The sequence below is a fragment of the Pleurodeles waltl genome, chromosome 5 (genome assembly GCF_031143425.1).
Source record: "Pleurodeles waltl isolate 20211129_DDA chromosome 5, aPleWal1.hap1.20221129, whole genome shotgun sequence".
Taxonomy (NCBI): Eukaryota; Metazoa; Chordata; class Amphibia; order Caudata; family Salamandridae; genus Pleurodeles; species Pleurodeles waltl.
This window is the reverse complement of record NC_090444.1, coordinates 652,585,669-652,599,726: the sequence shown is the minus strand read 5'-3', so window position 1 is coordinate 652,599,726 and position 14,058 is coordinate 652,585,669. Positions and strand designations below refer to the sequence as shown.

Here is a 14,058-nt window from a genome sequence, read left to right as displayed (position 1 = left end):
CTAATAACAATAAGCCGATCTGTCCCCAGGGGGGGCAGAAATGGCCTAAAATAAATTACCCCCAAACTCCCTGGGAGCAACCCTTGCCTACGGGGTCGCTCCCCCTGCGTGACATTGGCGCCAAAAAGAAAATCCCCGGTGCCTAGTGGTTTCTGCCCCCTTGGGGGCAGATTGACCTAAAATCGGCCAATCTGCCCCCAAGGGGGGCAGAAATGGTCTAAATACAATTTGCCCCCCAGGGGAGGGACCCTTGCCTAATGGGTCGCTCCCCATCTCTGAAAAAACAAACAAACAAAAAAAAAACACAAAAAAAAAATTGCCCTGGCGCCTAGAGGATTCTGCCCCCCCAGGGGGGGCAGAAATGGCCTGAAATAAATTTGCCCCCCCACCCCCCAACCCACCCCGGGAGCGACCCTTGCCTACGGGGTCGCTCCCCACACTTAAAACACAAAACACACACAAAACAGAACAAAAAAAAGTATCCCTGGTGTCTAGAGGTTTCTGCCCTCCCCTGGGAAAAGGCCTTAAAAAAAATGCCCCCCTGGGAGCGACCCTTGCCCAAGGGGTCGCTCCCTTATGTCACTTTCAAAACAAAAAAAGAAAAAAACATCCCTGGTGTCTAGTGGGGTTTCAAAAACCGGATTGCAAGCAATCCGGCTTTTGAAACCATGGGAGAGACTGCAAAGGGAAGGAAATATATTTCCTTCCCTTTGAAGCCTCTCCGGGCCTCCCCCGCGTGATTGAAAGAGAAATGCTGAGCATTTCTCTTTCAATCAGCGCGATGGGGGAGACCCTGTGACAAATCAGTGCCCGCTCGCGCGCTGACATCACAGGGGGGGGCCGAGGGTGGAAGGGGAAGGGCTTCCCCTTCCATCCCTGACTTGTGGGGGTGGGGGGAAGCACACAGAGGGAGCGAGAGTTCTCCCTGTGGGCTGTGTGCCGAGGACGTAGTGGTTACGTCCTCGGCACAGCAGCACTGTGCCGAAGGACGTAACCACTACGTCCTCAGCACAGAAGGGGTTAAAAGTGGCATATTAAACAATAGGTAAATTAGAATGCTTTAATTTCTACACAACATTTAGTTCTTAGAATCGAGGGGAAAACTTTAGACCATCTGAATCCTAAACCTACACTCAGTGAACCACTTTACTAGATCAGATCCACCTGCAGGCCTAACATTAGGCTGTTGTCAGATATGAAAGGGTCTGAAAGAAGAACCCCTATGTCAAGAATTAAGACTAACTCCTAAAGACACAGGGAGGCTCCTAAAAGGTGACCAAGATTACTCAAAGAGCCTTAGTAAACATAGAGGTTGTTGTTACTCTGAAAAAGATGTAATTGTTCCATTACCTTTCAGATCAGCCATAAGCATAGTACCGACTACCTTTCCGTAGCCTGGCAGAAATTGGGTGTTCCGTCTACGCTTTTTTACTCACAACATCCCAACCTAAGTTAGGATCATGCAAATTATTTATGAGTATAGTCATTGATAGTCAAAACAAGCAGCTGACTGAGAGGATTGTCTTCATCTTCATCTGCTCCTAGCAAAATCAACTCCCCAACACACCTTCCCTCATCCATATCCCAAATTATTTTACAGTGCAATCTGAGTTTGTCTCACAGAAAACATTAGAGTGTGAGGGTAGTGAGTGGATACATTCTGACCCAACCTACATATATAGGACTTGATCAGAGAGATTGCCTAACCCACTTATTCCCGTACACCCAGGGGAAATAATCCAGTTTACAGGCTACTTTGTCATCTTAACACAACAGGAGAGGACGAGAGAGAGAACTGAGACCCCATGCTACCTCCCCTAAGCGCACATCAAAAAGCACAAAAGATTATGGGGTTTCGCATACGGCCAAAATATATTTAGATTGTCCCAAACCGTCGGTGAGCCCCGACCTCTGGACTGATTTTTGCGATAACTGTGGTTCTCAAAAAGGGCTAAGGAGAAGTTCTCCTTACGGACTAGGTGGTCTCACACACTACATAGTGTCATGCTTCATCATATGACTAACTACCCCCATCCAGGTAGGACAATACAACCTGGACGGACTGTACCTCGTAGTTAAAGGAACTTTGAGGGAACTTGGGTCATTTCAAAGATATTGGAAAATAATCTGACTGCTATGGCCCCTTCCTATTTGAACATTGCAGCTTCACAAGCTAAGAACAGAACACTATGCTGCAGTCTGGCTTTGTTAAGCAGCAGGCTTGCCTCCTTGCCTTCCTGTTTAGAGCTCCTGAAAGGAACACTTTTGGGGCTCCCTATTTGACATCCAACACAATGGTCCTTCTCCACACCTCAGGATAGGGGCACTGCCATATCTGGTCCTATGTGAATAGCCTAATTACGCCAATTGCTTCTACTAAGGGAAACTCCCATACAAGGCAGTGAGAAGAGAGGTTGATGCCTGTGTTCTATGTCTGAAAACTTCTTGCTAATTTGCAAACGTCTGCAGATCACTATTGTTCGCTTTACCCTTCTTGCTCATTTCTGCTTCTCTCAGAAAGAGAGACACTACAGAGGTGTCTTGGCGCTATGGGAGCGAGAGAAGAAAAGGAGGTGCAAAATAATAGCAGTGCCTTACAGACTATGCAGCACTGATCTTAATAGGTAGTTCACAACTGTCTTAACATTGAGACAAAAAGATAGGTTTTTATTGTCTTGTAAAACAACTATAATCCACCATTGCCTTCCAAACCAATGTTTTGTTCAAGTGTTTTCTTCGCTACAACCATGAGAGGACCATCTCATTCAACATCCAGGATGCCCCGCAATTAAACCTTTTGTAGGATATACTATGGTTGACCCACTATGACTGTGAGGTGCGATGGGGAACTAGAGGCACTAGATTTACGTAAATCTACTGTAGGGAATGTTGTTTCACTGCTATTACATCACTGTCCAAAAGCCCAACTGAGCATATACTGCAACATTTAGATGAATCAGTTTGGTGGCGGCCACTGAGGAGCCCCATATGCAGCTCCCAGCTCAGAATGCCCATTTTGCATATGTCTTCAACAAGCAAAAGGCATAGATGTTCCTTCCACAATGACTGTTCAACAGTTGATACCTAATGCTAAAATTCCCAGTGTGTTGTCTGTAGATGAGATAGAACATTAAAAATTGTATCTAGATCAAACAGCCAAGAGCTTCTTTCAGACAACCAGATATAGGCTGCATCCTTGTTATTTTCATTCCTAAAGCCAATTGCGATCTCCAGCATGTATCGATTGACTAGTCCTGAATAAATTATCACCAACCATTACCTGCTTCCAGTCATCTCAATATTACTTGACCAGATGAAAATGGCTTCTAATCATCTCAATCTTACTTGAACAGGTGAAAATGGCAAAGATCTATTACGAACTATTCATGTGAGAAGCCTAAAACCAAATGAGGATTCATGAAGAAGATGAATGGAACATGACTTTCAAAACTCTATACTGGTACAGAGTCTATGAAAGCCTCGTTATTCCCTTCTGCTTGTGCAATGTCCCAGATGCTTGTCACATCTTTGTAAAAGAGGTGTTTCAGCTATATCTTTATATTTTCGCAATCATATATATAAATAAATACCATTCTTACATTCACAGATACAGAGGTAGACAACACGAGGCATGTAACTTTAGTATTGGCAAAGATAAGGCAGTATGGACAAACGTGATTACCACACTACTTCTGTAGAGTTGGGTTTTATTCTGACACACAGTTTAACATACGTTCTTCTCTTTGAAATCAGCCTTCGTGAGTGCATCCGTCGTATGACAGCCTCAGCTGTGGGACGCATTTGAAAATATTATGACTGCCTCTTCAAAACTGCCTATGAAATATATGACCTTTTTGGGGAAAACGTGTTGTTAATTGCACCGCTAGACTCATTTTGTAGTGATTCTCCTGAAGTAGGGCCATTACTCCCTCTATTGGTAGAAGTTGGCTCGCTTGCTCTATTTGTTTGCTACACCAAGTAAGGAGGGGAGGGTGTTATTGTTCACCCTTATAAGCCGGTTCTGTCCTGGACTGAGTAGCAGCCCTTTTTTATTTTGAAAGGAAGACTACCTGCACATCTCAAGAAAAACGCAGGCCCATATTTATACTTTTTGACGCAAACCAGCGCCAGCGCAGGTTTGCGTCAAAAAGTTCATCTCCGGCTAACGCCATTCCAACGCACCAGCCGCGCGCCTTATTTATGGAATGAGGTTAGCCGGCGATGCGGGCTGGTCAGAGTACAAAAAAATGACTCAAACTGGGCACCGCAGGCGTAGGGAAGAAAGGGGGTTGTGCGTCAAACAACAGTGCAAGTCAGGTTAGAGTAAAAAATCTTGGCTCTAACCTGACGTGTCATTTTTTGACGCACGACCCCCATTGAAATGACTCGTGTCTTAGCAAAGACAGGAGTCATGCCCCCCTGCCCAATGGCCATGCCCAGGGGACTTTTGTCCCCTGGGCATGGCCATTGGGCACAGTGGCGTGTAGGGGGGCCCAAGTTAGGCCCCTCTATGCCACTTAAAAAATACATATATATACTTACCTCTACTTACCTGTACTTACCTGGGATGGTTACCCCCATCCATGGGTGTCCTCCTGGGGTGGGCGAGGGTGGCAGGGGCTGTCTCATGGGGCAGGGAAGGGCACCTGTGGACTGCTTACATGGTCTGAGACCATGGAAATGAGCCCACAGGTCCCTTAACGCCTGCCCTGACGCAGGCATTAAACAACGGCGCACATCAGGCTGGGCGTGTAGGAGGCTGGCCTGGCTTATAGTGGCTACCTTGTGGTACTTACACCTTGTGCCAGGTCCAGTTATCCCTTATTAGTAGCTTAGTAGTGTTCTAGCAGCTTAGGCTGATAGAAGTAGCTAAAGCAGAGCAGTTTAGGCTGAACTAGGAGACATACAAAGCTCCTACTATACCACTTATATCACTTAGTACTATATCATAAGAAAACAAAATACTCAGAGTTACTAAAAATAAAGGTACTTTATTTTAGTGACAATATGCCAAAAGTATCTCAGAGGATATACTCCCTTAGGAGGTAAGTAATATAAACAAAATATACACACACAACCAAAATCAGGTAAGTAAACAGTCAGAAAAGTAGTGCAAACACTGTAGAACACAATAGAATGCAATAGGGAAAAATAGGCATAGGGGCAACACAAACCACATACTTCAAAAGTGGAATGCGAACCACGAATGTACCCCAGGCCTAGTGTAGTGTGTAGAGGGTCGCTGGGAGTGTAAGAAAACACTAAGGGTGTCCAAGATACACCGCCCAAAGACCCTGAAAAGTAGGAGTAAAGTTACCCTTCTACCCCAGTTAGGTCGAGATAGGGGATTCTGCAAGGACAACAACTGACTGCAAAGCACTGAAGACAAATTCCTGGACCTGAGGACCTGCAAAGGAAGGGGACCAATTTCAAAAGTCATGCAAGGGTCCAGGGGGGCAGGAGCCCACTAAACCCCGGATGAAGGTGCAAAAGGGATGCCTCCGGGGTGGAAGAGGCCGAAGATTCTGCAACAACGGAAGGTGCCAGGAACTTCTCCTTTAGTCAGAAGATGTCCCATGGCGTGCTGGAGGATGCAGAGTTGTTTCCACGCAGAAAGACTGCAAACAAGCCTTGCTAGCTGCAAGAGACAAGGTTGAAGGTTTTGGGTGCTGCCAGAGCCAAGGAAGGACCAGGAGGTCGCCCTTTGGAGGAGGAGACATAGGGGGCGCTCAGCAACACGGAGAGCCCATGCAAAAGCAAGCAGCACCCACAGAAGCACTAGAACAGGCATTCAGTAGATCTGAGGATGATGGTCGACTCAGCACAACAAAAGAGGGTCCCACAATGTCGGAGTACAACTCAGCGAGTTGGGCAATGCAGGACGGAGTGCTGGTGACCTGGGCTAGGCTGTGCACAAAGGAAGTCTTGCAAAAGTGCACAGAAGCCTGAACAGCTGCAGTTCACGCAGTACACAGGATTACTGTCTGGCGTGGAGAGGCAAGGACTTACATCCACCAAATTTGGACAGAAGGGCCACTGGACTGTCGGGGACACTTGGACCCAGCTCCTGTGTTCCAGGGACCACGCTCGTCAGGATGATAGGGGACCCAGAGAACTGGTGATGCAGAATTTTGGTGCCTGCGTTTGCAGGGGGAAGATTCCGTTGACCCACGGGAGATTTCTTCTTGACTTCCAGTGCAGGGTGAAGGCAGACAGCCCTCAGAGCATGCACCACAGGGAAACAGTTGAGAAAGCCGGCAGGATGAGGCGCTACAATGTTGCTGGTAGTCTTCTTGCTACTTTGTTGTGGTTTTGCAGGCATCCTGGAGCAGTCAGCGGTCGATCCTTGGCAGAATTCAAAGAGGGAAGTGCAGAGGAACTCAGGTGAGCTCTTGCATTTGTTATCTGGTGAGAGACCCACAGGAGAGACCCTAAATAGCCCTCAGAGGAGGATTGGCTACAGAGGAAGGTAAGCACTTATCAGGAGGGGTCTCTAACATCACCTGCTGGCACTGGCCACTCAGAGCTGTCCATTGTGCCCTCACACCTCTGCATCCAAGATGGCAGATGTCTGGGACACACTGGAGGAGCTCTGGGCACCTCCCCTGGGAGGTGCTGGTCAGGGGAGGGGTCACTCCCCTTTCCTTTGTCCAGTTTCGCGCCAGAGCAGGGCTGGGGGGATCCCTGAACTGGTGCATACTGGCTTATGCAAGGAGGGCACCATCTGTGCCCTTCAAAGCATTTCCAGAGGCCAGGAGAGGCTACTCCTCCCAGGCCCTTCACACCTATTTCCAAAGGGAGAGGGTGTAACACCCTCTTTCAGAGGAAATCATTTGTTCTGCCTTCCTGGGATTAGGGCTGCCCAGGCCCCAGGGGGACAGAAACCTGTCTGAGGGTTGCCAGCAGCTGTAGCTGCAGAGAAAACCCCGGAAAGTTAGTTTGGCAGTCAGTACCCAGGCTATATGCTGGAGACCCGGAGATGCATGGAGTTGTCCCTCCAATACCAGAATGGTATTGGGGTGACAATTCCATGATCCTAGACATGTTACATGGCCATGTTCGGAGTTACCATTATGACGCTACATATAGGTATTGACCTATATGTCGTGCACGCGTGTAAAGGTGTCCCCGCACTCACAAAGTCCGGGGAATTTGCCCTGAACAATGTGGAGGCACCTTGGCTAGTGCCAGGGTGCCCACACACTAAGTAACTTTGCACCTAACCTTCTCTAAGTGAGGGTTAGACATATAGGTGACTTATAAGTTACTTAAATGCAGTGTAAAATGGCTGTGAAATAACTGTGTAAGAATTGTCTGAGCTCCCTATGGGTGGCAAAAGAAATGCTCCAGCCCATAGGGATCTCCTGGAACCCCAATACCCTGGGTACCTAGGTACCATATACTAGGGAATTATAAGGGTGTTCCAGTGTGGTAATAAGAATTGGTAAAATTAGTCACTAGCCTGCAGTGACAATTTTAAAACCAGAGAGAGCATGAACACTGAGGTTCTGGTTAGCAGAGCCTCAGTGATACAGTTAGGCACCACACAGGGAACACATACAGGGCATACTTTATGAGCACTGGGCTCCTGGCTAGCATGATCCCAGTGACACAGGCAAAAACAAACATACATACTGTAAAAATGGGGGTAACATGCCAGGCAAGATGGTACTTTCCTACAGGGCGTCATTTTTTAAGGCCCGCCCCCTCCTGTGCGTCAAACCGACGCAGAGGATAAATAAGGCGCAGATGCCTTAAAGTCATTTTTTGCACGGGAACACCTACCTTGCTTATCATTAGCGCAAGGTAGGTTTTCACGTCGAATTTGCGTAAAAAAAAAAGACTCAAATCCGGCTCAAACAGAGTATAAATATGCCCAGTATTACTTTGGAGAGTGCCAGCACTTCTCAGAAACAAGCAGGTATTCTGGTACAGAGTACCTGCGCTTTAATTTTTCCATTTCAATCACTGATTATAAGAGTTTAATAGCAGTCACTGGTTCGCATAAACTGCCTGTAGAATATAAATCGATCCCTTCAGCAAGCTTCCTAATCCTAGATTGCCAGATTTTGAAGATATGCCCTTCCAGGTAAATACTGATCTCTGTAACTCACATTTCAACCTCCTGAGCTATCTCACATGTATTGCAAATCTGAATGCTGTTTTGTAGACAGTTCTACAGTGGCTGCAGAAACCCCCGAGGTATTTTACCAGAGTACATAGACTTGGCTTGAAAGAAAAAATAGGTTCAGCTCTTTGCACAGACAAACAGAGAAATTGTAGTTAACAAACTTAAGGTGGCCAATTCAGTCTTTCATTTTATTTCTGTCAATAAAATGAGTACCACTAAGTAATAAAAAAAACTTACAATTTAAACTTTATGAAACTGCTGATTTTTTTTAGCAAGTGGTACGCAATAAATCACGAACAATCATCTATGTTTGATGCAAATAAATATTGGAAACCACAAATGTCCCGGTTCACTACGTTCGTACACATACATGTTATGTTAGCGGAGAAATTTGGAAACTGTTTTACAATACGTGTCATGTTATTAAACGAGAGGAGGATACTACTACTATTAATAATAGGAAGATGATGATGAAGATGAAGATGTAGATGAAGAAAAAGACGAAGAAGAAGTAGAAGAAGAGGAAGAGGGGGAAAAAAAGAGAACCAGAAGAATTCACTGGTCATTCTGCACACTCAGTGGTCCCTATTGTCTGTTTGAAGCGGAGATCTATTCTGTAGTCAGCATGGCTAAATCACTGGCCACACTATTACTCTCACTGTTCACCCTGTCTCACTCATTGGATACGCTGCCTAATTCATTTTTGTCGCTCACAGAGTCACTAACTAGTCACTGATCCACTCCCCCCAACACTGCTCACTGCCTCATACCAACATTGGTCAAGCTACCTTCAAGACACCAATTACACGCCATGCCAGGGAAAGTGGAAGCAACACCCTGCCTCATGTAAACCCTGGAAGGAATCACGTGGTTCACCCGTTTTCTTTCTGCTTGCCTGAATAATTGACGCCATTATTGCCATACCGCACTGGTCACCCTGCCGTGCTCACACAACACACTACCAAAAGTCACCAGGTCAAATACAATATTCGCTTTGCTCTGTTAACTGTTCATACTTCCTCACTAGTAAATCTGCTCCACTCACAAGTTAACATGTCTCAGCGCCAACCCTTGAACCCTTTGCCCCCTCCTTTCTCATGGCTTTAAACTGCATCGCTCGTGCTTAGCCTGACTCCTTCCCTAGTTTTTGCCTCACTGGAACCAAATTTCATATGTTACTGGGGGCTTTCCTTCATTTTGCTTCTCGTTGCTGCTATCTTTGTCTTATCCCACTTGTTAATACTAGGTATTGCATTTTTGATCAATGCCTCAAGCACATTTGGTTTCACAGTTGCAACGACTAACGCAGACCAATAAGTGAAACGCAATTATATCGACTATATGGCTTTCATCAAACTGGAATCCTGCTAACTTCTTGTCCCTGATCAGAAAGACTGCAATTTTGGCTTCCAGTAGTAGGCGTGGTGTTATGTACAGAATACAGAATGGTTTCAAAGTAAAAAAAAGAACAAATTCAAGCATTGCTAATAACATACTTTCGTCAAGTGAAAAAGTTCAACATAATGGTGGGCAGAAGCAATCTCGACAAGAGGTATTCACTGACGAAAGTGTTTCAAGTGCGACTTTTCCACCCTTATTCCCTCCCTCTCGCATTTTTGCCTATTCGGTAAGGTTGGCCAGCCCTCTTGCCTGCCTTCGAGTAATATACCTATTCGAAGTTCTGATTGTAGAGTGGACGTGGAAAGGGTATTTTTAAAAGCTAAAATAACGCATAGAAAAATGTGGTAAATCTCCACCATACTTATTATCACAAAACTATGTGCAAGAACTTTGATCCACGGTACCCGCACCCTGCACTAATTTGTCTACACGGAAATCAATGCGCTGCAGAGCAGGAGGAGCTGTGCCCGGCTAGCGGGGTCCGCGCTACTGAAAACTTGCTGTTTTTCTATGCAATAATATTATCACGCGGCGGGGACGTGGGGGCGCAGACGTGTTCCGGTGTATAGGGCCGTACCTGCGGTGAGGCGACGTTGCTGGGGTACTTACCGGTGCGAGATGTAGCCGGAGCCGCCTCGGTGCTGGTGCACAGCGCTGACCGGCCGTTGGCTGCTGTAGCTACAGCAACTGTAAACACTGACGGCGTCAGGTGAGGGTGTCCCGGCAGGACAGGCTCTGACTGCCGTACACTCTTTTTGTTGTTGACTATTTTGTGCGGGTGCTTTGCGTGTATGAACGTCGCAGAGAGGCGGACTCATCTATCTTCTTTAGGAGAGGGGTCTCATCAGGTATCCCCCACCCTAAGGCAGTGGGTGCTTCAGGTGTGGGGTTTTTTTTTCTACCACCACCTGCATGCTGAAGAAGGCATCCGATCTGACTGACCACAGATCATTCCCAAAACTGAGTTGTATAAATATCTATATAGAATATATTTCTATTAGTAAGCAGATAGATAGATGCAACATAAACTGCTGCAATGAACAAAGCCAACAGTTGAATCACCGAGGATATGCACAATGGTAGAAAGACAACAGTGGTGGGCAGTTTACACAGATTAAACTGCTACAAACCCCACTAAAATACAAAGCCCTGGTTAACCTACACAAAGTCTCATTCACTCTAGAGTCTGAAAAAAGTGATTTCCTATTTCCAAATTCTCTGCTCTTCCCCCTAGGTGGATATATGCTGTTTATGGACAGAAAGGCCTCACTCACATGATTGTGGCATGCTTCATCTTTGGCCAGTTTCTTTCGGTCGGGTTAAAATTATATTAACTTGACAGTCTCAGCCTTAACCCAAAAAAACTTTTGTTGGAAAAGGGAGCTTAGAATAAAGTATATGTGGTGGGGCGTGGCTTGGCGCCGAACAAAGATGGCCCCCTTTTTCCGAGCCCCATGACAGCAACGGGAGAGGAGGGAGCCGGCCCTGTTTTAGAAGGTATTTTTAATTGTTGTTGCCTAGAAGAAACATTAGGGCAATATGCCTGGAGTGCATTATTCCCTTTATAATGCCATGAAAACAAATTTTTATGCCCTAATTGACTGAGTTAAATGGTGGTCATCTGAGGAATCGATTGCAACTGCAATTTTGTTTTTTGTCTTGACCTCACAATTTCTTTTTCTACTTTCTATATCGTTGCTTGAGATATTCTTTTTGCACTTTCTGGTCTAAAAATGTTTACTTACGCTCTCTGCTCATCGTACCTTGCTTTTTGCCGGAATACGTTCAGTTTATTTCATTTTTTGATCTACTTTTTTCTGAGGAGGATCCTTACGTCATACAATAAATGATTTAATACATATTGGGCAAAACTATGGGGATCATTATGACCTCGGCGGTCCCGGACCACACCACCGGCGGTGGTGGTAGTACTGCCAACAGAATGGCGGTGCGAACCGCCGTAGATGCGCCATGGTCATACCGCCGGTACCGCCAGGCTACCGACAGCCAGCAGCCTGGCGGTCATAATCCGCCATGGCAGCGCTACAAGCAGCGCTGGCCTGGGGATTATGAGTCCCCATCCGCCAGCCTGTCCATGGCGTAAACACCGCCATGGACAGGCTGGCGGTAAGGGGAACTCGGGGGGGCCCTGCACTGCCCATGCACTTGGCATGGGCATTGCAGTGGCCCTAAGGAACAGCCCCATTGCGCATTTCACTGCCCGAATTACGGGCAGTTAAATGCGTGATGGGTACTGCTGCTCCCGCTGCACCTCAACATTGCTGCCGGCTCGATTACGAGCCGGCTTCAATGTTGTTGTGACTTTTGCGCAGGGCCAGCAGGCGGAAACACTGCTTCCATCAGCTGGCCCAACGGAAATATCATAATCGGGTGCCAAACATACCGCCAGCAATGGCAGTATTTTGGTGCCTGTGGCATCGCCAATGTCATAATGAGAGCCTATATGTCTTGCTTATGGGCAGATCTAGGAACCTTCAATTGACTAATAGTAAAATGCAAAGTAATAAAGGTTCAGATAATATTTCTTTATCAAATTTATTCACCCTTTTGTCAAATATGGAGAGTACAGGGGCTACTAATCTTGACATTACAACTTCAACGCCTGTTTCTCCCCCTACTGTTATTAATAAACTATCATCCAAACTTTTAGTTACGGTATCGACATCCACAAATAAGAGAGCTAAAAAGGATCCTCCATGTCCTATTAAAGTTGTCAATACCATTTCTATGGATTTACTTCTTGAGGAAATAAGAGCTCTTAAACCTTATATGGAAAATACAAATAAACAACTACACATTTTGGATGACAAATGGTCTTTTGTGGAGAATGGAGTCTCTCAGGTAGAACGAAGAGTGGAAGGGCTTGAGGACTCAGTTGCATCTATTAAGTCTCTACAAGTTGAGATCGTTATGTTGAAGAAACATGCAGAGGATATAGAAAATTAGAACTGAAGAAATAATCTACATATTTATGGTCTACCTGAAGGAATTGAAGGTTCGGACTCATTATCTTTCTTTCAATCATTTCTGCCCATAATTCTGGATCTGCCTACTTCTCTTGCTTTAAATATACAAAGAGCACATAGACTTGGTCATCCTTCCCATTTTGCTTTTACATCAAAGAAACCAAGTGGAATAATACTTAATATTTTGTAGTATGTAGACTTGCTAAAGGTTCTCAGAGCAGCAAGAGACAAAGGACGGATTATGTGGTCAGGTTCCAATTTATTTTTTGCTCAGGATTATGTTAAACCAATGGCGGACAAACAAAAGAAGTTTCTGGATATGCATCCAGCATTAAAATCGCTTAAGGCTCAATATGGTCTCTTCCATCCATGTTTGTTCAAGGTGACTTACAATAATAGGACCACAACATATGAAGGTGCAGTATTACTTCAGCAATTTATTGACTCACGTAGAGGTGAAAAAATGGATACTTTTAAAGTAACAGAGACTTGACTATTATATTGTGTTTCTTTTATTTTTTATTTAATGGTTATGCCCATTACTGGTTCATGTGATCTTAAGAGTGACATATTTTCTAAGGGTTTTGAATTTCCCTATTTTCTTGTCTTTTTAGATTTTACTTCATTATTGTACCCATCTTTTGTAGTAGCATCCTGTGTGGCCTGATCTCTCTTCCTTCCTGTGGCTTCAGTCATGGAGTGAAGGTTGCGTTGTTTTCCCTTTGGGTTCACCACCCTCACGTTGTTTTTGTCTTATAGGTATGTTTTTATTACTTGTTCTGTTGAGTTTTTTCTGTATTTGTAATGTTTATATATTGTATTATGTTCGTTCTTTCTTTCTCCTTTTCCTCTTCTTTTACTATTTTTCCCTCTTTTCCTTTTTCTATTTCTATTTTCTCCTGTTCATAGTTATATTCTTCTTTTTCTATCCATCAAAATATTTCTTTTGGTTTAATTTGTCCTCAACAATAGTTGGTTTACTTGCATTAATTCATGGCTATATTATATACTCTTTCTATTAAATGACAATTAGATTTATTTGATGGAATGTTAAAGGTTTATGGATCCCCAATAAAGTGTCAAAGAGTTTTAACACATATCTTAAAATTGAGAGCTGATATTGCCATGTTGCAAGAGACTCATATATCGGATATAGAGGCAGCCAAACTTAAAAGGCAATGGGTGGGTCATGTTTTTTGTCTCCGGCCCGGGTAAGAGAAATTGAGTCATTATTCTGTGTCATAAAGCTTTGAATAGTTCTGATATTTCTCAATAATTCGATGGGATGGGTGATGGGTTATAGTTTCAATGTATATTAATAACATACCTTTAACTATGTTTAATGTTTATGCTTCCACCCACCCTGATAAATCTTTCTGGAATGAAGTATTAGTTAAGTTGATGACTCTTTAAGATAAATATTTAATTTTTGGAGGAGATTGAAATATGGTTATGGACCCTTTTATTGATCGTAAATCCAATTCTAGATTTATACCATCCACCATATTTCACAATTTACCTCTATGATTAAACAAAGAG

The 14,058-nt window shown here is 44.6% G+C and overlaps 1 protein-coding gene across 2 annotated transcripts in view; it reads right to left on the bottom strand.

Moving 5' to 3' along the window:
* LOC138295908 (centromere protein J-like) overlaps positions 1–10,211 on the bottom strand; it is a 387,581-nt gene extending 377,370 nt beyond the window's left edge. For both annotated transcript variants that reach the window (XM_069234528.1, XM_069234529.1), the window contains exon 1: positions 10,142–10,211. The gene's annotated coding sequence lies outside the window, so the exon portion shown is untranslated. The remainder of the gene's footprint in view (positions 1–10,141) is intronic.
* Positions 10,212–14,058: the final 3,847 nt, after the last annotated feature.